The sequence below is a fragment of the Numenius arquata genome, chromosome 1, assembly GCF_964106895.1.
Source record: "Numenius arquata chromosome 1, bNumArq3.hap1.1, whole genome shotgun sequence".
NCBI classification, from domain to species: Eukaryota; Metazoa; Chordata; class Aves; order Charadriiformes; family Scolopacidae; genus Numenius; species Numenius arquata.
This window is the reverse complement of record NC_133576.1, coordinates 40,521,166-40,542,968: the sequence shown is the minus strand read 5'-3', so window position 1 is coordinate 40,542,968 and position 21,803 is coordinate 40,521,166. Positions and strand designations below refer to the sequence as shown.

The 21,803-nt window shown below is 36.5% G+C and overlaps 1 protein-coding gene across 1 annotated transcript in view; it reads left to right on the top strand.

Moving 5' to 3' along the window:
• Nucleotides 1-21,803, top strand: part of RCAN1 (regulator of calcineurin 1) — a 43,080-nt gene that overhangs the window by 1,052 nt on the left and 20,225 nt on the right. The gene's annotated exons all lie outside the window — the stretch shown is intronic.

Below are 21,803 nucleotides of genomic sequence, written 5' to 3'. Positions count from 1 at the left end.
CGTAGTGCTGGTCTGAGTTGAGGACCGCTTTGTTTTAAAAAATAATCGAAACTAACAGCTGTTGTTCCAGAACAGAGAAAGGTAACAGCAGCTCTCAGAGGAATACTATAAACCGTCTGAAGTAAACTGCAGCACTAGGTGTAATAAGTGGATGTAAATATTTCAGAGTTTCTTCTCACATTGTCTGTGGCCTTCTTGATGAAGAAGGGATTCAAATCAATCTTAATTTTTCATCCTTCTCTCAACCCTGGCCAGAATTAAAGAATAAGTGAAACTGACTTTACTGTCAGTTTTTATAGTTGGTTTTGCTATCAAGCTCTTATTTTCTAGTGACTTTGATACCGAAGGAGATGTTTAGCTTTTAGACAGATTGAGGTTAAATGAAATGGACTCGAAAAATTAGGCAATAATTGTACTGTTTTAAAATCCCATTAAAATAATTGGCTGTCTCTTTGTGAAGAACAACTTAGAGTTGGTGTAGTAGTAGTTTAACAACCCTGCTAACAGTTATAATGCATTAAAAATGAGCTGGGAATAGGAGATGCAGCTACACTGTATTCCAGTTACTTTGTAAGGTTATATAACTTTTAATAGCGGTATACCTTTGTATGGCTTTGGGCACCTCCAAGTGTGATGGGAATGGTAAACTGGGATTTACCCTATTTACTTAATTCAAGTTCACTCCAAGTATGCTTAGGAAAAAACCTGTTATCGGTTCTATGTAGTATCATCAGTTGCACGTAGTAATAATATTTTCTTAGATGGATTCTTGTTGAAGGGCATGTTTTCAAACAGCAATTAGATGGATGACAATGTAGATGCATAACCCCATGCAAGACCAGGTGGTATCTGAACACTTAAACCATTTTCCATCTTTCTGTTTTGATTCCAAAGAATCTCTCTCTCCAGACAGTTCAGATCAGGACAAAGTCTTATCTATTCCTAATGGTACAATAAAGAATTATTTTAACTATTTTTTTTTCCAAGAGCCACATCAGGAAGCAATGCAGATTACATAAAATAATAAAAAATTAATTTGAGGTTAATCATCTCAGCATAAACTCTGTTATCTTCACCATGGATGACAGCATGTATAGTTACTACAGCAGTTACTGCAGCATAGCTGCTGTTTTTAAAATTTAAATTCCTAAGACAAAGAACGGAAGAATTATCTTGAACTTGAATACATACGTGTATCCAAGGGGGAGGAGGAGTCATTCTTAAAGTTTTATAAATAATGCAAAATAAATTTAAAAAATGTTGAGGTGCTTGGGACCCAGTGTTTTATAAATACGGTAGATATATACAGACTTTTAATAGATCAAAAAAACGGCTTAGGTTCTTGCTAACTGAATCTCAGCCACTGAAATACATAATTTACCTTCAGTTAATACCCTTAGAGATGGCAAGAGCTAACTCTTTAAAGCTGGAAATGTACGAGTGCTGCATAGGAAAACAGATTCATGGACTGGATGCATTTTTAATCTGTTCTGTTGGACAAACATCAGGCAGTTGCAAAGAGAGGAACTGGAACGAGGCACCAAAGCTGGATCTCAGACTGGCTGTGTGAAAGGTGGCTTCAGCACACTGCTGTTGGATGGTATGGAAAAAACCAAGGTTATATTAGAAGTGGGGAAAAGTTTACAGTCTTCCATGCATGCATCCAGTTTTACTTTAGCATTTACAGATTCTGGTATCCAAGAAAATAAAGGTGTTTTGGTCTAGAGTGACAATTTAACATCTGAAAATGATTCCAAGATAATTTTTAAAGGTCACACTTCATTAGGGGGTTATTTTTAAGAAAATTTACTTAGTTTATTGTAGAATGTATACAGAAAAAGCTAACTTGTTCTTATCAGTGTAGCAAACAGTTGTGTGGAATTCTGTTTCTGTGATGATAAAGGAATGAGTAAAGGTATTGTAAAATTAAACATCACCAGACATATAGTGTTTTATAAATATTCTATGAATTTTGATGTGTGCAATGTGCTTTCTTCTGTTTTGTGAACTTCCTACTTTTTCCAGTGTATGTAACTCTCCTAAAATACCTTGCCTACATAGTGCTTTTTTTCTCTTCAGTAGGCCCCTTAATAATCCAGGATTGCCCTATTTGAGGAGGGTTGATCCAATCAAAGGTGAGATAGGACAGCTAGGTGATAGCTGACAACAACTATTTCTATTTTGCCCTCCCTCTTCCCAAACAGTGATTTGCACCTGAAGTGCCAATTGTATGTTCTTGCTCTTCTGCTTTTTAAAAAATAATAATAAAAAATATTTTTAGGGAGGTGTGAATGTCACAGTTGAGAAATCCGAGGAATTTTTATCTGGTTTGCGATCAATCTCTTAAAAATAGTCCACCCTCTTAAGTTAGGTAAGAGTTCTGGTAAATGGCGGTTTCTCTGCTTTGTTCTCATAAGAAAGAATCTGACTTGCTTAAATACCTTATGGCTAGTTTTTCAATATCAGTTCCAAAATCTTCCAGAGAATGCTTAAATACTCTCAGGGTTTTTTCTTAAGCACGGTTGGAGGAATACCTATAGATTCTGCATTTTCTTTTGTTTTCACTGAAGTACAAGAAATTATCTTAAATGAAAACCCTTTATCTGACCTTCAAGTTGGCTAATTACATTGGAAAAGTGCTGTTCTGATTTCCTGAAACGTCTTTCACCCCTGATCCCCAGCTTTTTCGTAGTTTTAATGTTGACTCTATGGTTGAGGAATTGTAATTCTTTCTTGGAGAAAAGCAGTATTTCTTCATGCAACATACAGATGAGTTTGATCTATTGTAACTGTATTCTTGTGTATTCCTTTTTAAAAAAAAAAAAAAAAAGGAAGAAGAAAAAGGTGTCAGTAGCTAATTACCAGAGCCAGCAGTTATGCTTTTGCATATTTCCATCCTCCTCAATTTTTAAGAGCCTTTTTATGTCAGTAGAGGACACTTGGGTTTTTTTATAGAACTTCTACTGTCAAATGGCAAGTCCAGTAGGTAATAGGCTTGCTTGTGTCTTGTAATCCTGGAGGGATGCGGCATACTTCACTGATGACTTTAAAGTTCTGAGTACAGCCACGGGGGGGCTAAATAACTTCATTTATGCGCTGGTAGTCTCTTGCTAAGTAGGTTACCTAGGTCTTTTCTAACTGTCAGGTTTCCATTTCAGCTTAATTGTAGACAAGTATAACTCATTTAATTTGTGAAGAGTAAAAGAGGAACATAGAGAGAATCTAGAAAGAATTCAACTTTGGGCTTCTGAGAAAGGAATTGGATTTTAGGGCTAAGAGACGAAAGATTTTTGATTCAGCTATTTATTTTTTTTTTTTTTTTTTTTTTTTAGAACAGGTCAAATTCCTTAAGTTACTTTAAAATATATATAATTGTCTTAATCTGCTAAATCTTGCAAGTTACTGCAAACTAATGAATGTAGTGGAAGGCTTCCCATCATTAATGAAAATAAATAACTCTTGAAAACAGGGTGTTATGTTACGATAATGGTTTTTCTCCGGAGCTTGCTAGGGAATACTTCACTGGAAGCTGGATTTTTAAAGAAATTTAGCTTGATTGCTTTTAAGTGCACTAGAAGTAGGAGCTAGCCAGTCTCCTGCAGTAGTCTGTGTCCTCAGTTAACCTCCAGTGGCAAGCAAAAGTAAAACTGGCTGTGAAACAGTGTCTGTGATTATTTACTTTAAAAATAAAAAGTGTGTTTTGAAGATAAGGCCTAAATAAGGTCAGAAATCTCTGACCTTATTTAGGCCTTATATTAACCAAGAAAAAAATCAGTAATGGCAGCTGTATTTAATCTTGTTAATGATTCTCATAGCTTTAAAATTCTACTCTTCCGTTAGCTTTATATAGTTTCGGTACAGAAAAAAATATTTGTGAATTGATCTGAAAATAAAGCCTTTGTTAAATGGGCCATGCTTTTAGAAATTTTTAACTGACTTCCAGCCTACTGGAGTGATTATGAGACGTTGAATGTATTTCATGTTTTTTAAATACTTAGAGAATTACTTCTGCTTTACAGGAAGCTTGTAAAATTTCTCAAGAGTAATTACAAAACTTTCTTTACAAAATAGTATTTGGGTTTTCTGGTAATCTTTTCCTGTCTCATCTCATGCCTCATTAATCCTTTTACTTAAAGTTTGTTAATCCTCTTAGATCACATTTTTTTAAAACAAAAAAAAAAAGATAAAACTAAATTTCAAAAAGGTGAGTGTTTCTAACATGTTTATATTTTTGTGACCACAACTCTGTTTCTAGCAAAATGCTCCCTAATGGGAATGTAAAAATTACTTAAGTCTTACTTTTCTGCTTATATTTTGAAGATTTTCATTCTTTCTTTGCCAATGTTTTTCACAAATCTTTTTTTTTTTTTTTTTCCCCGTGACAATGTTTATAGTTCTTTCTACGGTATTGCTTTCCAAAAAAGCCCAGGGTTAAGATTATTGTTCAAAATCATATCCCAATAACCTGTTTTTACACTGAACAGTGAAACCGTTAAGGAGGATTTAAAAAAAAACTTTTAAAAAAATTTAAAAATCCATTGTGAAAATTTTTGCAATAAAACTTCTGGAGGTATTTTGGTCCTGTACTTCAAGATGCTGCAGATTTTTTCTGTAGCTATTAACATGTTAAGGCAGACTGCTGAGTGACTTGGAGCCTGGAAATGATATAAATATAATGCTATGGCTGACGTAATAGTCTTTGACGTTACAGTAGCGCATAATACCATGTTCATGCAGTTTTATGGCTCCTGAGATGCATTCAGTCTGCCAAGTGCCCAGGCAGAACTTGTTCATATGTCTGCATCTGAGGACAAACACGGATTCCTGAGAGTCACTGAGATGCCTAACCTCCTCAGCTTCTGAGGGTCTTCGGAAAAAATCTTTTTTGTCTAAAAAGGTGGCATACTTTATGAATGATATGAAGAGTTCTAATGCTTTATACTGTATATGCATTCTGTATGGAAACCATAGCAATAGTCACAAAGAGGTGAAATATCCAGAGAGAGTGAATTTAGAGTATTCCTCACTTTGAAGACAAAAGCTGTACGCTTTATAGACTCAAAGTAAATAGCTATTTTAATGCTTGTAGTTTGCTTGGTGACAATGCTGTCCTGGGGGTTTTGTCCATTCTTTCTAAAGAAAATGGAATTAAAATATGAATACTACATATTATCAAGTATTAAAGTTTTATTCAATCTTAGTGTGTCTGTTCAGTTTAAGGATGGTGTCTTCAGTCTTCTTGCTTGAGTAGCTTTATTCGGCCTGTGAGCTTGAGAGCAGGCTTTCTAGTTTCTTCTTCCCAGTTCTCATGTGGGATGCTGAGAGATGATTTGAATAAATTTCAAATAAATAATTCAATAAAATTCAAATCACAAAGGTGATTTGAATAACTTTTGAGGTGAATACTCTATTTTCAGCTGGAGTGGAAGGATTTGAAGAGACTGTACAGCATAAAGTTTTTTGGTCAAGCAGTGCTGATTGCTTTTTTCCTATATTCAGACTTTGAGGCATTGAATAGTGACTTAGGGGGCTTCTTTTGACTGCCGTCCACATGTTAGTTATACTTGTTGTGAAAGTACAGATAATACTAGCTAATGTAGTAGAAAGGCTGAGTTCACAAGGGAAGGGAGAATTATTTATTTCTGTAGCTCTTTGTTGTGCTCTAGGCATTTCAGAGTGCATTGTAACCAGTTGAAGCCTTGATAAAATAAGGTGTTAACAGAGAACCCTCGTGCTGCAGCTTTGAGTATATTTGTCTTGTTAAGAGGAGGTATTTGAGAGCGGGTTCAGGTTTATGTCACCCTTGGAGCCTCTGTAGGTCTCCTAGGTCAGGTGACAATGGCAAAATACTTATTTCTATGTCAAAAATCCACTACCAGTTAAGTCCTTAGTGTGCTGATCATTCCATTCTCTGAGCAAACAATGCAAGTGCCTTTATAAGTAGAAATAAAATGGAAATATCTAATAATTATCTTAGCACACTATGTAAGTCACGCATATTGGGTTTTTACCCAATATAAGAGTATTTTACCCGATAAGAGTAAGCAACAGTCAAATTTATCATTGTTTTGAAACAATTTCAGTAATGGTGCACAAGATAGCTCTTAGGTGGCTTAAAAATAACTAAAAATAAAAACAGATATTGTAAAATTGTCATTAAGAGCATGAAGTTGGTGATATTAACAAAAATTTTTTCCATAGGATCCAATGCGATCTCAAAGTCATGAGAAAACATCATAGGCAAAATCTGTGCTACAAGATTAAGAGCTTTAACCTTCCTGAAGAATCAAATGGAAACTTGGAAGAACTTTGTCTGGTTTAAATCACTGTGCTCTGGTCACACCAACAAGTCTAGTATACATTAGAACTCTATGGAATGCATTTCCTTATGTTCTTTGCTGTCTCTCTTATTTTTTTTTTTAGGAACAAATCTAGCTTTGTTCTCTGGGAATACTGGAACATACATACCTGTGTAAAAAGAAAAATATGAAAATAGCTACAGAATGTTAGATGTGATACTAACTTGAATTTTATCCCAAACACCTTTCAATAACATAAGCATTAATGAAATTATTAGGTGACTGAACTCTCCTATGCAGAATAGGTTTAAAATCATTAAAAAAGCAGTCTTTTTGGCAACAAACATACATAAAGCTTAATTCTGCAGTTGTTTGTTACTGAAATTGCTTATTCAGTTGACCAAGTTTTAATAAGCAATGTTTATAATAACTTGCATTTGTAAGTAATATTGGTCATTAATAAAGAATATGCTTTTTAGTGTCATAACTGAATGTCGGAACAACTAAAAATGAAAAATTAGGACAATAATTTAAAAATGGTTACACAAAGTTCATACATGGTATGTTAAATAGACATGACATTTTAATTTGGGTTTTTATCTTAGATGTGTGAAAACATGCTGGAGATCTGGATGTGTGATTTTGTTTTTTTTGGGGTTTTGAATGGTATTCTAAGAAAGAATACCACCTTCCTCAACTAGGATGTTAGGTAGTTTTAAATGGGGTCAATTTGGTTTTTTTCCTCTTGCTCTAAGGATGACCAGATCCAAAGCATGGTTACACATTTCAAACTTTTCATGGAGATGCTTCTCAACTTAGTGAAGAAAAATTAAGTTTTGTTGTTACTGTTGCTGTATCATCTGATAAATAATCCAAGAGCTGTTTTGATACCACTGTGTCAGGTAAAACTGAATGTGAAAGAAGAGTTGGTGAAGCTAGTTAAGGTTTTCTATGTACTAATTTATAAAAAATGTAAGATAATTCAGAAACTCTGCTTTTCACTGAGACTTCAACTTGGTTAAACAAAAGGCCTACAACCATGACATGGAGACTGTGGGTTGTTTGAGTTTTGTTTTTTTTTTTCCTTAAGACTTGATACAGCTCATTATAGAAGTATCTGAAGGATAGATCCAACTGAGACTCTTGTAAGTAAAATAAGGACTTCACTTTGTTGTGCCAAGTGGTTTCTAGACACCTCTGGTCTAAAAGCAACTGGGAATGACTTTATAATTAGTTACAGTTTTTTCCATTCAGATAGCCAGAACCTTTCCCAGACCCCCCTCCCCCCCCCCCCCCCCCCCCAAGCAAAACTGTATTTTTTTAAGTGTAATATGAGTTGTTGTAACCTGGCATTTATGAAGGATTTACAGTCTTGGTGGTTTGGGGTTTTTTGGTTGGTGTTTTGTTTTTTTTTTTTCTTAAGGAAAAAAACCCAAGAAAGTATCCTTCAAATACTACTAAAAAAAATTTGAAGCATAAAGGATTTTCATTTCCATGAGACAGGGGAGCTGTGGGAGTGAGCCACTCTGTGAAACGTTTGTACTCTTATTTTTCTTACAGAAAATGAGAATATGTTGGAAATGCATTAGTGAAGCTGAAATACTCACTGTCTTCAATGAACCTGAAATTGGGACAGTAGTCTAAAATATGATTTTTTTGCAATTTTTTTGTGATGCATAATTAAACTGTGAACGTCATTGTCCTAGAATGTTTGGGAGTACAGGAGCCTAATATTAAAAAAGGGGTGGGACTGATTCATGAGTAGCATCTGTCAAGCACAGTGATTAGGGTATAACTTAATCCTTAGAGTTTGTGAAGCGCTATTGCCAGGTTTAGATGGGAGAAGAGTAGCCTATATGTACCTGGCTTTATACCTTTTGTTTCTTCCTCCAAGTATTTGTTACTGCTGGAGATACTTAGAACGGCTTTCTTCTTTTCATTAACTATGTGAGTCATTATTTATTACTGATCCCACTCATAAAAGCAGAGCTTTCAATATTCATAGGGTGTGCAATGGATTTCACTTATTGAAGTGTAACCTCATTGTCCAAGACAAACTTTCCTCTTTGCTTTGCAGACTTTCAGATAGTTCAGAAGTTAATAGTTGGGTTTGAATTGTCTTTCCTTTTTGAAGTTTTCTTTTTTTGATGTTGGCTGAATTCCTGGAATGAAGATGCATTCTTAGCTATTGACCTGAGAGTGCATTGCAAACCTAATGAGTTGGATTTTAGTTACTTGCTCCTGAAGTACAAAAGGTATTACGAAAACACAACACACACGCACACACTGTGAACGCCATAGACTGTGAGACAGTGTACCTCTTTAATGTAACAGTGGTTTTAGGAGTGGTACATGTATCAAACTGTTTTATTAGGAGAGTGAAGTAGGAGTGAGTTGAAAGTATTGCGATTTGTTTTTTCCTGTCTATGTTCAGCCTAGCTGAAAGATGTTTCTGATGGGATAAACTTGAGTCATTTGGCAGACAGACAGCAAGGAGAAGAAAAAGGTGCTTTTGGGTACTTCTCTCCTGGAAGCTATGTTGTAGTTGTCCTACTGAGAAGCTGAAGAGAGCTTTCTTGAGGCATACATAAAAACTGCCATAAAAGCCTAATGCTGTAATAGGTGTGTGTAGAGTCTTGTAGCTGTAAATATGCTGGATCACGTGTTGGCTTTGAGTGGGGATTATGGTGAGATGAGGATTGTTTGATAAATGGATTTATATATGTGTGTGTCTGTACACTCTTTAAAAAAAAAATAATCTTGGTATCCTTAAAAAAAAAAAAAGTCAGACCTTGACTTTTAGATGATGTATAGGCAAGTAAAAAATAATAACTTTGTTTTCTTTCATTGACAAAATACTATTCTGGAAGCTTCCGTGAAGGTTTGGGCCTGCTTTCAAAACAAGGGACTGTCTGGATGAAAAAGTCTCTTAAAAAACAGGATGCTTTCCAAATAAAAACTGGCTGAAAGGGATGGAGAATTGTTTTTCTTTTTCTTAGAGGTCCTGTTTCCTTACTCTGTAGAGATAGGAAGCCAGGGTAACTGAGCTGGTGAACTGCCAGAAGACACAACCTGTATTGTTATAATAAATTGTTTTCTTTCTCTTTCCAGTTTTTATAGGTAAAGAAACTGTTCATGATCCATATAACTATATAACACCCATCTGTGGGGGGCTTCTAGTGAAAATATGAGAAGGGTAGAGGGTGCAACCCAACAAATGCAGATAATACACGTTATGAATTGTGTTAAGAACAACTCCCATCTCTGACACTTCTTTATAGAATTTTGGTAATTATTCAGGGCTGGTGGCTTTACTAGGAAGCTGCAGTGCTAATATGTCCCATTACTATAGAAAACCGAGGCTACTTTTAATCCTGCTTTTTGTTTAAAAGTGGGAATATGTATGCTGCAGACTGATTTTACCAGTTTGGGGAGGAGGATCACATTAAATATGGGCAAAAGAATAAAATATAAGAACTAAAATGTACATTTCTTGCAGGTTGTAATATTAAATAATAAGAGATATTTTCTTCTGTCAAGAAGAACATACGTACTTGTGAAGTGTTGTGGAGAAAGCGTATGTGCATGGTTTGTGTAAGCAAGAGGGTATCAGTGGGAACTCACGAGTAGTATTTGTCCAGCTTCTGAGGTATGGGGATGCTTCTTTGCAGGATGGATTTTATGGGGTTTTTTAATCAATTTCCTGTAGTTAGACTGCTTGGCACTTCGGCCATATCGCATCCAGCCGATAGCAAAGATCAGTTGGCTAATGGAAACAGTGATTAAGGGCTTGAATTTTCCTGAGGCTCCAGGGTGATAGTGAAACAGCTGCTGTTGCAGGCAGTGGAAAGTATGAATAACTCTTGCCTGGGGTTGTATAACCAAAAGAATAATCGGATCAGAGACGAGGTTAAATCATTGTGACTTCTATTAAAAACGCTGTTAGCCCATGTGTTCACGCCTCATTACAGCATATAATTTAAGGACACTAAATAGAGCCCACCTATTAGGCATGAATAGATAAAGCCTTTGCATCAGGAGTCAGGTGTTTTTCCCTTGAGAAAGGAGTGGAGGAGAAGGTCATTTGCCTGAGAGGTGTATAATAACTTTGAACATGTTTGTAAAGCTGTTGTGTTTTTTTTTTTTCTTTGGTATATACCAAGTAAACTTTAAAAGCAATTATAGTAACTTAGCCCATAGAAGATTAAGTGCAGTAATTCTTCATAGGAGTTTATTTCAGGAGAGGTTGTTTCTTAATTAACTACATGAGATGCAGCTATGTCTCCTATTTCTTCTTTAGTTAGTTGCCAAAATAAAACTCAGTTCTTACCAATACTAGACTGCAATGATGAAGTTTTCATCTCCCCTGATGAAATATGTGAAAACCAAAAACATCTATAGGAAGGGCAGGAGAAGCCAAAGGCAGAATAAATGCAGAACTATATTGGTTTTCAGCAATGTTAATTGATGTGTAAGTTCATAAACACAGTTGCATCGCATATTCAGGAAGTTATAATGGTTTCAGGAGTTATTTTTCTAATACTGGTCTTTTTTCCTCTTCAATGAAAACAGGTATGTTCTTGCCATATAAACAAAGAAATTTAAATGCATCCAGAAAGCTCTCCTGTTAAGTACCTCAAAAAGCTTTAAGTGCCAGTGTTTTTTGTTACCAGTAGTTTCAACAGGAAAAATTACCCTGAGGCGTCTCTGCTTAGGTCAGATGGTCATGTGTCTGTTTTGCTGGGGTTTTTAAATGCCAAGGTATTGCCACTAGCAGTTGAAGTAATTCGGCCCTTGGTTGCTATTGTGTGGCTGCTGTAACGAAAGGGTTAGTTACATAGGAAGGTTCACAAACTTTGCAGGCAGTTAGGCTATTTGACTGTTAAAAAGCTGAAATAGATTATATTGTAGTATGGTGTTATAATTTATCACAGTCTCTAGAATGTCACTACTTTAACATGCCTAAGAAAATTACAATTTACTAGACATTAACCTTACCAAAAATGCATGTGATTTTAGGATAAAATCCAGATGCTTCTGTTGCTCCTTTTATTACCTCTATATAATAATTAAGTATAATTAATAAATAAGTATATTTTTAAAATACTTTTGAAACTTCCAGGTGCACTTAGTATTTTCTTAGGAGTACAATAACTAATTGCAATTATATTGTTCTTCTGCTACCCACCCAGAAAATTTTTTTAAAAGATTTTTAAACTATCTTCTATTTTCCTTCCCTGACTCCGGTGGAAAATTTCATTCTTTAAAGTTCACAAAAATACCAGCCTCCTTCTGAACAGCTACTGTGGTTTTCTAAAGACTCCTGTGTTACAGTGTTTTGGTTTTTTCCTTGACTTCTGTTTTTCCCTCAGTCACAGAGAATGTAGCAGGAGTGGCAAGAACAACACTGTAAAATGTGTAACTTTTACTTGCCTGTGATAATATCTTTCATACTTGTTAAACAATTACTGTTGTCATGCTATAAAGAACTAGTCATTAAAAAGCCCCAAAACACATGCTTTTCATACAGTCTCATCCTTATCTTGTTTCTAACTTTGCACTCCCTCAAGTAGTAGTTTGGCATAATGTAGTGGCATTTGTTTAATGATAATAATAGTTAATTGCAGAACACGTTTTATCACATTTCATCAGGTTTGTGGCCATATCCTCACTCAGTATGACAGTTCATGTACTTGTCATGGCAGAAAAAAACCCACCTTAACAGTTTAGAAAAATGTTTTGGGGACAACTCCTGCTTTACTTGTCGGAAATGACAGCTAAAGATCAAAAGAAAAAAAATAATCGCTGAAATACACAATGTAGCACACACAAAAAGCAAGCCAAGGTAACATCTAAATTTAATTTCACCTGTTAACCACCTTTGTCATTTAAAGGATAACCTGGTTTCCTGGGTAAAATTTGGTACACGTATGGAGACTTAATTTTAAATATAGTCTATATAAAGTGCACCAGAATGATAGCTGACAACATGCAGCAAAGAATGAGCAGAAATGCCCCAAGCTCCCACTTTGCTTTTAGAAAACAGAAGCAGCAGAACTGAAAATGAGAGAAGGAGGTTACTCCTGTTGTGTGATGGGGGAAGTGTTGTTAAGTTAGGCTACTGTGGAGGCATCCTGGCAACACCAGTCTTCCAATCTTGGAAGAGGCCATTCTTTCCAAGCAGCTGTTCTGTACTCTAGTGCCCTTATCACAAAGACAGGGACTCACAGGGCTTTTGAAGGCTCTAAAGTGGGCCAAGCAGATAACAAGGCTGCAACTGGATGGATAGCTACTGCGGGTTTTGAGTTGCTTCTAATAGCACAGTTCACAGTTTCTAAGAAATGCACCTTAGAATTGTCATCAGATTTTGCAGCATTCCTGGCGTTAGGTTATATGTATGCATGAGCTTGTTCAGTGTTGTCAAACTATCATTGTGTTCTGGAGTGAATGAACTGGCTTTGTGTGAGAGCGCTGTCCTTTTGTCTGTTATGTTTGTTCCTTCCCTTCTGAAAACGCCAAGCATACTTCTAAAGCTGATGGCAATTTGGACATCTGTGTGTGTTTAATGGAAACAAAATTGAAATTGCCAGCTTCTTGCTTGGGAATCTCTGAAGAGCTGCCTTCTAGATACTGTAAATAACAGCAAATTTTAATTTATTAGATGGAAATAATAATGCTTGCTGTAGTAAACCTCTGACCCCGTAGATGATGCAGTCCTGAAGGTGTATTTGAAGCCTTAAAGATATACAAGATGTTTGCTACTCAGAATTAACCTGTATAAAATTATGTGCAGCTGCTTAATTCTTACACACTGCTGTGAGTCTGTTTTCCCTCTCCATAATGCACAGAAGTTCTGATGTTACAGAATACCACACTGATTTTGAAGCTTTTATCTCTGAAAATGTTATGAACTACCTTTTTATTTAATAGCAGACTTTTGTTAAATTAAGAATATCTTAGTGACGGTTTTGTGGTAGGTTCCTGTAGAAGGAATCGGTGCAGGAAATAAACAAAACCACTGAACAGTCAAGTCTCACTGTAATTTACAATACAGGGTGATGAAGAAGAGTCTGTATGACATAGTTGGGACCTGAGTTGATGCTATTTAGAGAGTCCTTTGGTCTGGGAAACAGATGATGACACTGATGTCTATTTTTTGAGGGGAGTTTCTTTCCCACAGTTAATCAGCTATTAAAGTTATTTGTAGTAGATCCATTCCTTTAATGTCATGGTGACTAATGAAATGGGAAGTATGTGATGTTTTTAAAAAGTAAATTTTAATATCACTTCTAAATAAATACATTTTAAAAATCCTAGATTATAGGACAACCAGATGGAATGATAAGAATTAACTTCTGATCACTTAGTGGCTGATAGTAAGTTGGAAAGTAGAAGTTACTTAGATCTGTTTTGTCTTTGCTTCCGTGTCTCCCGTTTTAAGACTAAACCTGGTTTAAAATCCCACAGCTGAGTGATTGGGATGTATAGTTTAACCATAATTATTAGGAGGGCAGTTGCCCCATCATCTTATCCTTAAAAATTGCCCACGTATAAGCTTTATGTACAAGGTAAAGGATCCTGTGAAAGCCAAGTAACAGGAAAACAAAAGCCATCTCCAACACCTCAGTGCTTTAAAACCACAATACAGTACAGCCACTGACGGATATGCTATCAGAAGCTTGCACTAATGTAATTCAAAAAACTGAGGTAGTGTCTACAGAGGAGCCAAGGTCCTTTTCAGGCCCTTGCATACCAGGGCAGCTCTGGCGTAAGAACCTGCTGCTTGTGGCACTGAGGAATTGGCACAGTGCTGGGAACACTTAGGCTGAGCAGTGGTGTTAGCTCAGACAGTCAGCCACATTCTTTCTGAACAGCTGGATGTATCTAATAGGAGTAAAGGCTAGGAAGACTAAGAAGTTGGCTTTGTGACAGACTATGAGGGTTTTGGGGGGAAATAGTAGTTGGATCTATAAACCTAAACCAAAGAATGACCATAAGCAAATAAGTGCTGAGAAGTCCTAATGTGTCAGCCCAACCAGGTCACCTTAAATCTTGAAGTGAATAATCTTATTTTTTTAATAGATTGGACATGGGACACCAAAATTTACTACTGAACAGGCACATCTGATTGTATTTATTTTACGGTATATTGGAACCTTATCCACATCAGACAGAAAAGGAATTACTGTAATTGCTACATCCTGCAGTTGCGTTTAATTACAGATGAAATGGTGTGCAGTAGACAAATTTAAGAGAATGTTGTTATTAGTTTAGCAGTGTGGGGTGGTTTGGTCAGGTTTTTTTGCCTCTCCTGGTGAGGAAGAACATACCCTGGAAAGTTTTGTTATTGCAAGCTGATTTATCTTTAATGTAACTGGTAGTTTCTAAGCCTCAAAACAGGCACCTGACTCTTTCTGGTAGTTGACAATGTAGCTTGTCCTGTAAATTCACAAGATCATGGTTTCCTAAGGGAACTGCTGGTAAGATTTTTATTTTTTTCCTATCCACTTCTGTTTTCCAGCACACTTGATCTTTTCATATATTTGCACATTATTGTTTAATTTCTGTTCCCCTCCTTTCCTACCTCCCTCCCCCTCTGCTTGTTATAAGTATCACTTTTGCTGACTGTTTGGGCTAGTACTTTTCATTGCATATTCTTTTATTTGAAGACTCTAATTCTTTTGCATTTAAATCCACAAAAGCCTTTCTGTAACATTTAGGTTGCATAATGTAGAACTGGAAATGCTTGTTGTAAGCTCTTTTTTGCTCTGCTTGGCAGGTTTGAAATGTCAGCTAAAATTTTCTGACTTGGCTTTAGAAACAAGAAAGGCAGTGCTTTCCTTAGAAGCTGTCAGAATCAAGTGACTTTGAGAAGTGGCCAGCCTGTGGTGGTTAAAAATGCAGTGTTCGTGAAACTGACTCCTTAAAGAGTGTTTGTTAATCATGCACAAACTGTTTTTATGAAGAACACCTGAGCACATGAGTGTGTTTTCCTCCTAGTCAAACTTGTGAAACAAAACACTTTATCTCCAAGCTTTTTACAGAAGTAATTCAATCAAAACCCAATTCATCTGGAAAAATAATAAGCCTTAACTGTTCACACGGGAAAGGTGTCTTTATTTCTGTATTTACTTAAAAGCTAAGCATACACTAGTAGTCTTTCCTTTGACTAGGGCATTATTGTTGCAGTTAACTTAATGAAGTTCCCCCGAAATACCTTGGAGAGTGGCATTAATAGCAAACAGACTAAGAATAGCTCAGGGCAGCACCCTGAAGGGAGCTGTCAGCCTTTCTTCCTTGGCTGGAGAAAAGACTTCATGGTTGTGTTTTCCAAAGTAGGGTGTGGGGGACTTGAGAACAAGTAAACAAGAAATTTGAAAGCACTAGGGAAACCTGAGAAATTACATCCATGTTTAATATCGCACTGAAATTTCTTTATTATTTAACCTCCACTGGGAAATAGGAACAATTTTATAACACTGGCAACCTATTTTGATAACACTGTTTTAATTACATGTGTGATAACCTATTTTTCTAAAATTGGTAAAAATGAATTAGAATGTATACACTTAAAGTAATTTCAAATGGGGAAGTCCAGCAGAACTTGCCTGAAGCAAGGACTGTAAAACTCTCATAAAAATGAAATTTGTAAGTCATATTCAAGCCATGAGAAATGTGAGCAGTGCTTTGTCAGACTGTCTGGGAAGGGATGATTTGGGTAATCGATTGCCCTTTTAAGCAGGAAAGAATGTCTGGTGAGAGAAATCAACCTGTTAACCTTTGAATTGCACAGAGGCAGCAACCCAGATATAGATAATGTGAAATGATGTTACATGCAGTTTCACTGTACCCAGAGCTTATCTGCATACTAAACAAAATTAAGTTCCTTTAAATTTCTTAATGGAAATGGGAGGAGATGAGGGTCCTGGGAACTACTTTGAAGATTCATTTGTTTAAGTAGTACCCTCCTGACTTGGACTTGATCAGACAGAAGGTAAGCAGAACTTTGATCAAGTATAGTAAAGGTAGCTTCACTGGTGCGTGCAGTGTTGAACTAACACCACAAGGGATTTTAGAAACCAGTTGGGCAAGTAGTTTCAGGGAACTTACAATTATTCTACAGTCCCTCTATGTAAATAAACTCTTTGTTGTGACTTCCAAGAAGAGAGCAAACCCGTAATAGAAGATGCAAGTATTTGGAGACTCTTTCTAAATTTCCTTTAAAAAAACCCCAAACCCTAAAAGAAAAACAACTCCCGTTTCCTAGGGCATCTAAGGCTGAAGTTCTAGTAAATGGAGATATATAGGAAATGGAGTGAAAACATGCATACATGTTTGGGGTTTTTTTCATACTATTTTGGGGGAAAGATAAGCATTGAAAATCAGAATTTAGATTTCTTTTCAAAATTTTTAAACAAAATCAAATTACATACACCCCACCCCCTGTCCTCAACCTGCCCTGTTTCCCAGTTTCTCAAGGCTTCTGTTTCAGAGGATTTAGCACAGGAGATTTCCTCAGCAATGTTCCTTTTAAGAGGCTGAGTAAATTTCTTGCTGTGTGGAACATCATTTTCACCTAGATCTTGAATTGGGCCAGTGTTTACAATTACCACCCTTCTATAAAGAAGCAAGAAGAATTGTTTGGGAAACTCCAGTTCTGTTTATGACTGTGTCTATATGTTTGGGATTCAACTGTATATTCTTGACTATTTTCTTTTCCCGCATACTCACTGATAGAGGATAAGTGTCCTGCTATTTAAACACAGGAGCCCTTTCTGGGTTAATGGAAAGGGCATTGGATCTGCTGACAGCTCTGCTCTTTAAAGCTTCTTTTTGCAGGAACTGATAGTGTTTTCACTGGAGCCTAACCGCCTCTGGCTTTTGAGGTTGCCATAAAGTCAAATTGCTGTAGCCTGTCCTCATAATTTTACCTTTGGTTGTATTAAACAGGTAACTGTATTTATTGATAGTTTGGGCGCTTTTGTTGTATCATTTTGGCAGCAACATCTAAACAGTGATAAATCCCTTCTAAGAGGAGCTTACAGATAAGGACTCGATCCTCCTTTCATTTAGGAAAGTGGCAATGTTATGGCATTATCTTTAAGTAACAGAGTCAAGACACAAAATACTGATATCAGGATGGGCAAGAGAGGATAAAATGGACTATTAAAGGATTTACTAAATCTAGTTACATGTTGAAGTAGAACTGTGTGTAAGCCTGGAGTAACTTCTTTAGGAAGACAAGTGTGTGCATGTTTGCTGTGATGTCAGTTCTTCTGGGTATAGGAGTGCTTGAGTTAACAGAATCATATTTGATAGAATGAAGTCACTAAAACATGCTGCTTGCTTTTAAAGAGAGAGTCTCAAGGATTCACAATTAGAAACTAGACAATGAGAATATACTACTTTACATACTGTGCAGACTTTGTGAAATGTTTTCCAGGAAAGTTGAGTACAGCCATGAATCACTTATGGAAAGCACAGTGGAATGAATTAGTCAAAGAAATATTTGAGTGACCACCCTTTGCCTTCTCCTATCAGGAAATAGTGCAACTTTCCATGATTTTATACAAATCATGTGGCATAAATAAGAAAAGCTATAGTTAGAATAGCAAGCAATTACAATTGCTACTTTTTGACTTTCTCATAGCTTTCTAAAAACGCTTATTTTGAAATAAATACAAAACTTAGTATCAGACAAAAGGTGTGCATATTTTGGGGGAAATCTTCAAATTTTTAAGATGCTCAGGGAATTTCTGTACTTTCTTCTCTGAACTTGCCTCTTCTACCTGTGTTTTCCTACTGGTATAATTTAAAAGCGGGGGCTGTTTTCAGTCTCTTCTGAAGCTATTACTTGTCTTCTCTCCTTTGACTGTCAGGCTTTTACTTTCAGGGTAATAACTAAGCAAAGTCAAAGACTGTACAATTGAGACAACTATAGATATGGAGACTTCTGCATTGATACTCTAGGAGTTATGTATTTGAAAATGTAAGTACACTGCAGTATTGATTACTGTTGTTCAGAGCATTGACAGAAAATTATGTCCTCGTATGCATTAAACTGGTCAAATATTTCTTTACTGGACGGCAATGAATATACTTTATTTCATGTTATCAGTGTAATTAGCAGTCAAGTTCTGCAGTCTGTTGTGTGGTTCATTCATGCAAATGTATTGAAGTATGTCAACTTTCATGCTTTTTGCACTGGCAAGTGTGATCTGAACAGTGTTAATGATTATAGCATTCAAGATGAAAAAGGTATATCGGAAATTCCATAGAAGTGTGGGGGGGTGAGCAAGTACAGCTGTCAGTCTTCCTTGGAGTGAATCCTGCAGTAATTTTTGTGACATGGGCTGTTGATGCAAAAGCCATGGGGAGCTCTTAGTGTTTGGAAGGGCTTAATGACATCCTTTCATAGATATGAAGCTGTGAATATTGAATGACTGAGAAGTCTCACTTTTTGCTGCTTCCTCTTCCTTAATAAGAGCTGGCTCTAAAGATGATTGCATCCAAGTTCTTTTAGGGGGCTGCATAGGAAGTTGGCTTGTCTTTTGTTTGGTGCTTTTGTTTTTGTTTTTTGGAGTTTTTTTTGTGGGCGACAGCTTGTGCGTGGATATATTCTTGATTAAACCAGTTACGTCTAGTGAAATAGGTTGAATATTTTGTTATTTAGTAAGTGAAAGCTGTTGCATTCGCTTTTCCTGTTCAGCTGTACTGAACTGTGTCTTACCAACTTACTGGGCTATTTCTGAAAGAGGACAATGTAAAGGAAAGATGCTTAAGCAACTTTAACTTTGAAAATGAGGCACCCATCCACTTTCCAAAGAAATTCAGTTAAATACGTCTGAAGACATTTAATGACAAGATACCATTGAGCTGAACACTGTCTTCCCCTGCTCTGTATACAGAACCAAGCTTGAACCTATTACTGCACGTCTACACCCATTTGGATTCTTTTTTTTCTCCTCAGTTTTTGTCCACTTTACCATGCCCCAGATAGCTGTAATTCATTCTTTCACTTCTGGCCTTTGCATTCTCATTGTGTGGCCAGCAGGTCGAGGGAGGTGATTCTTCTGCCCCTCTACTCCACTCTCATGAGACCCCGCCTGGAGTACTGCATCCAGCTCTGGGACCGCCAACATAAGAAGGACATGGACCTGTTGGAACAAGTCCAGAAGAGGGCCATGAAGATGATCAGAGGGCTGGAGCACCTGTCCTGTGAAGACAGGCTGAGAGAGTTGGGGGTTGTTCAGCGTGGAGGGGGAGACCTTACAGCAGCCTTACAGTATCTAAAGGGGGCCTACAGACAACATGGAGAGGGACTCAAAATCAGAGTGTAGCAATAGGATGAGGGATAAGAGTTTTAAACGGAAAGAGGGTAGATTTAGATTAGATATTAGGAAGAAAATCTTTACTCTGAGGGTGGTGAGACACTGGAACAGGCTGCCCAGAGACTTTGTGGATGTCCTATCCCTGGAAGAGTTCAAGGCCAGGCTGGATAAGGCTTTGAACAACCTGGTTTAGCGGTCAGTGTCCCTGCTCATGGCTGAGGGGTTGGAACTCAATGATCCTTAAGGTCCCTTCCAACCCAAACCATTCTATGATTCTTAAAACCAAAAGCGTGCGTGTCAGTATACTTTTCAGATTCACATTGCTTGTCCAGTATGCATTTCAGCCTTTAAGTGCAAGTTAGGAGGTGGTCCTTCTAAATTATCTTTAGCCCTCGCTCATTCTTGTTTTGAGCTCTGGAAACTCATAGGAAACTAAGACAATTTTTTTTCCTAAGGTAACTTTTACTTTCAAAGTTTTATTATAGCATATGGATTAAGTGAGTCCCTAAAGCTTGCAAATTCCTTTGTACAGTAAGCATATTTCACAGACTGTGGAACAAATGTCTGTCTTATTTTGTATTTGTGTCCTTGGCCGTCACCTTCTACAAAGTTCTGAATTCTCCCTTCTTTACATCCTGCGGCATATGCTGATACTTGTTCTAGCTTGTCTGGAGGCCCATATAAGCTGCCTGGCTGGCTTCTGCCAAACAAAATAGCTGACAACTGAGATCTGCATGCTTCTTCCTTGGTCTTCCTACCCTGCCCAGTCCTTGATATTTTCACACAACTCTTACCAAAAATGCTGTTCTTTAACCCTTTATCTTAATATCATAATTGCCAAGAAGCTCAAGACAGTACATTTTTTTTTGCCTGCTTTCTGATGCCTTTGAGAAAACTCTCCCTATCACTTTAAGGGACATTTTTCTTCTGTGGATTTATACATGCATGAAGGAGCTCTTTCAAAGTAAAACACAATAAACAATGCCTTTTTTTCCCAGATCATTCTTTAAAGGATTAAGTAATGTCCTGAGAAGATTATCCCTCAATGATGTCTGAATATAGTGTTATAGGCTCTTAGTAATCCTCTAAGTGAACATAGAGTGCTCCTCAGAAATTCATAACCTTTTAAGATGCTATTTGTTAGTAACTATTTTCTGCTTTCCAGGTGAGAACAAACTGTATGGGCTTTCTAACATACTTCCTAGGTATACAGCAGTCATAAATATTCTTTGCTCTGTTCTTGCGTTTTCCAAAGAAACACCAGCTGCTCTGGACTGCGTGATTTGTAGCTCCCAAGTGCAGGATGGCTTTGAGGTATAGATGAGTGGGAAGGAATTCTAGTGCTGATCAGGCTTTCAGGTGGCATTACATGAATTGGTAATAACCATGTGTCATGGTTTCTCAGTTCAGGTTAACACTTCTGTTCCAAAATGTCATCTCTTTAACAAAGTAGAAAGGTTTCTTGGAGATTTTTCTTAAGAAGTGTCTGTTCTTTCCTCAGCAGGTTTATTCATGATCAGTTTAATGCTGGTTTGCACAGATGTTACAGTATTTGAATAGCTTCTGTTTGTATGATCTGTCCACACAGACTGACAGAATGCTATGCCGTTCTTACTTGTTCTGGCTTTGCCTCTTATTAAAAATATTTTTCTCAATGAAGCAAACTTAATTAAACAGTTGTTTCTTTTCTAAAATGTTCTCAGCATATAAAATCCTAAGATACTTTTTTTTTTTACAAGTCCACTATTCTACTTAGTCACTGCAATTTTGCAAACTTTTTGGATGCTAGTTTTTAGCACTTAGTAATTTTTCCAGGTGGAATGGTGTTTTTAAAATGAATAGAAAAATAGTTGCTAGTAAATATACTGTATGAAAATGTTTATTTCCTTCCAGAACACTTGAATGAGGGCAAAACTGTAATCCATTTACTATGGACCATTTGAGTAAATTCCTTGCAGCAATGGAAACATGTTGAAAAAAAGACTTTACATTTTGGAATATATCTGCCATATTAAAAAGTTTTATAAATAAGTCTAGTTCGTTACTCAAATATTCTGTAGTGGAATTTCCAAATTACCACTTTTATGTTACCAGTCAGTGAACAGGAATTTAGTGTTTAATGCTTGGAAATGGAAGTGTAAGTCATGGATTTTTCCAAGGAAGGAATAAGCAC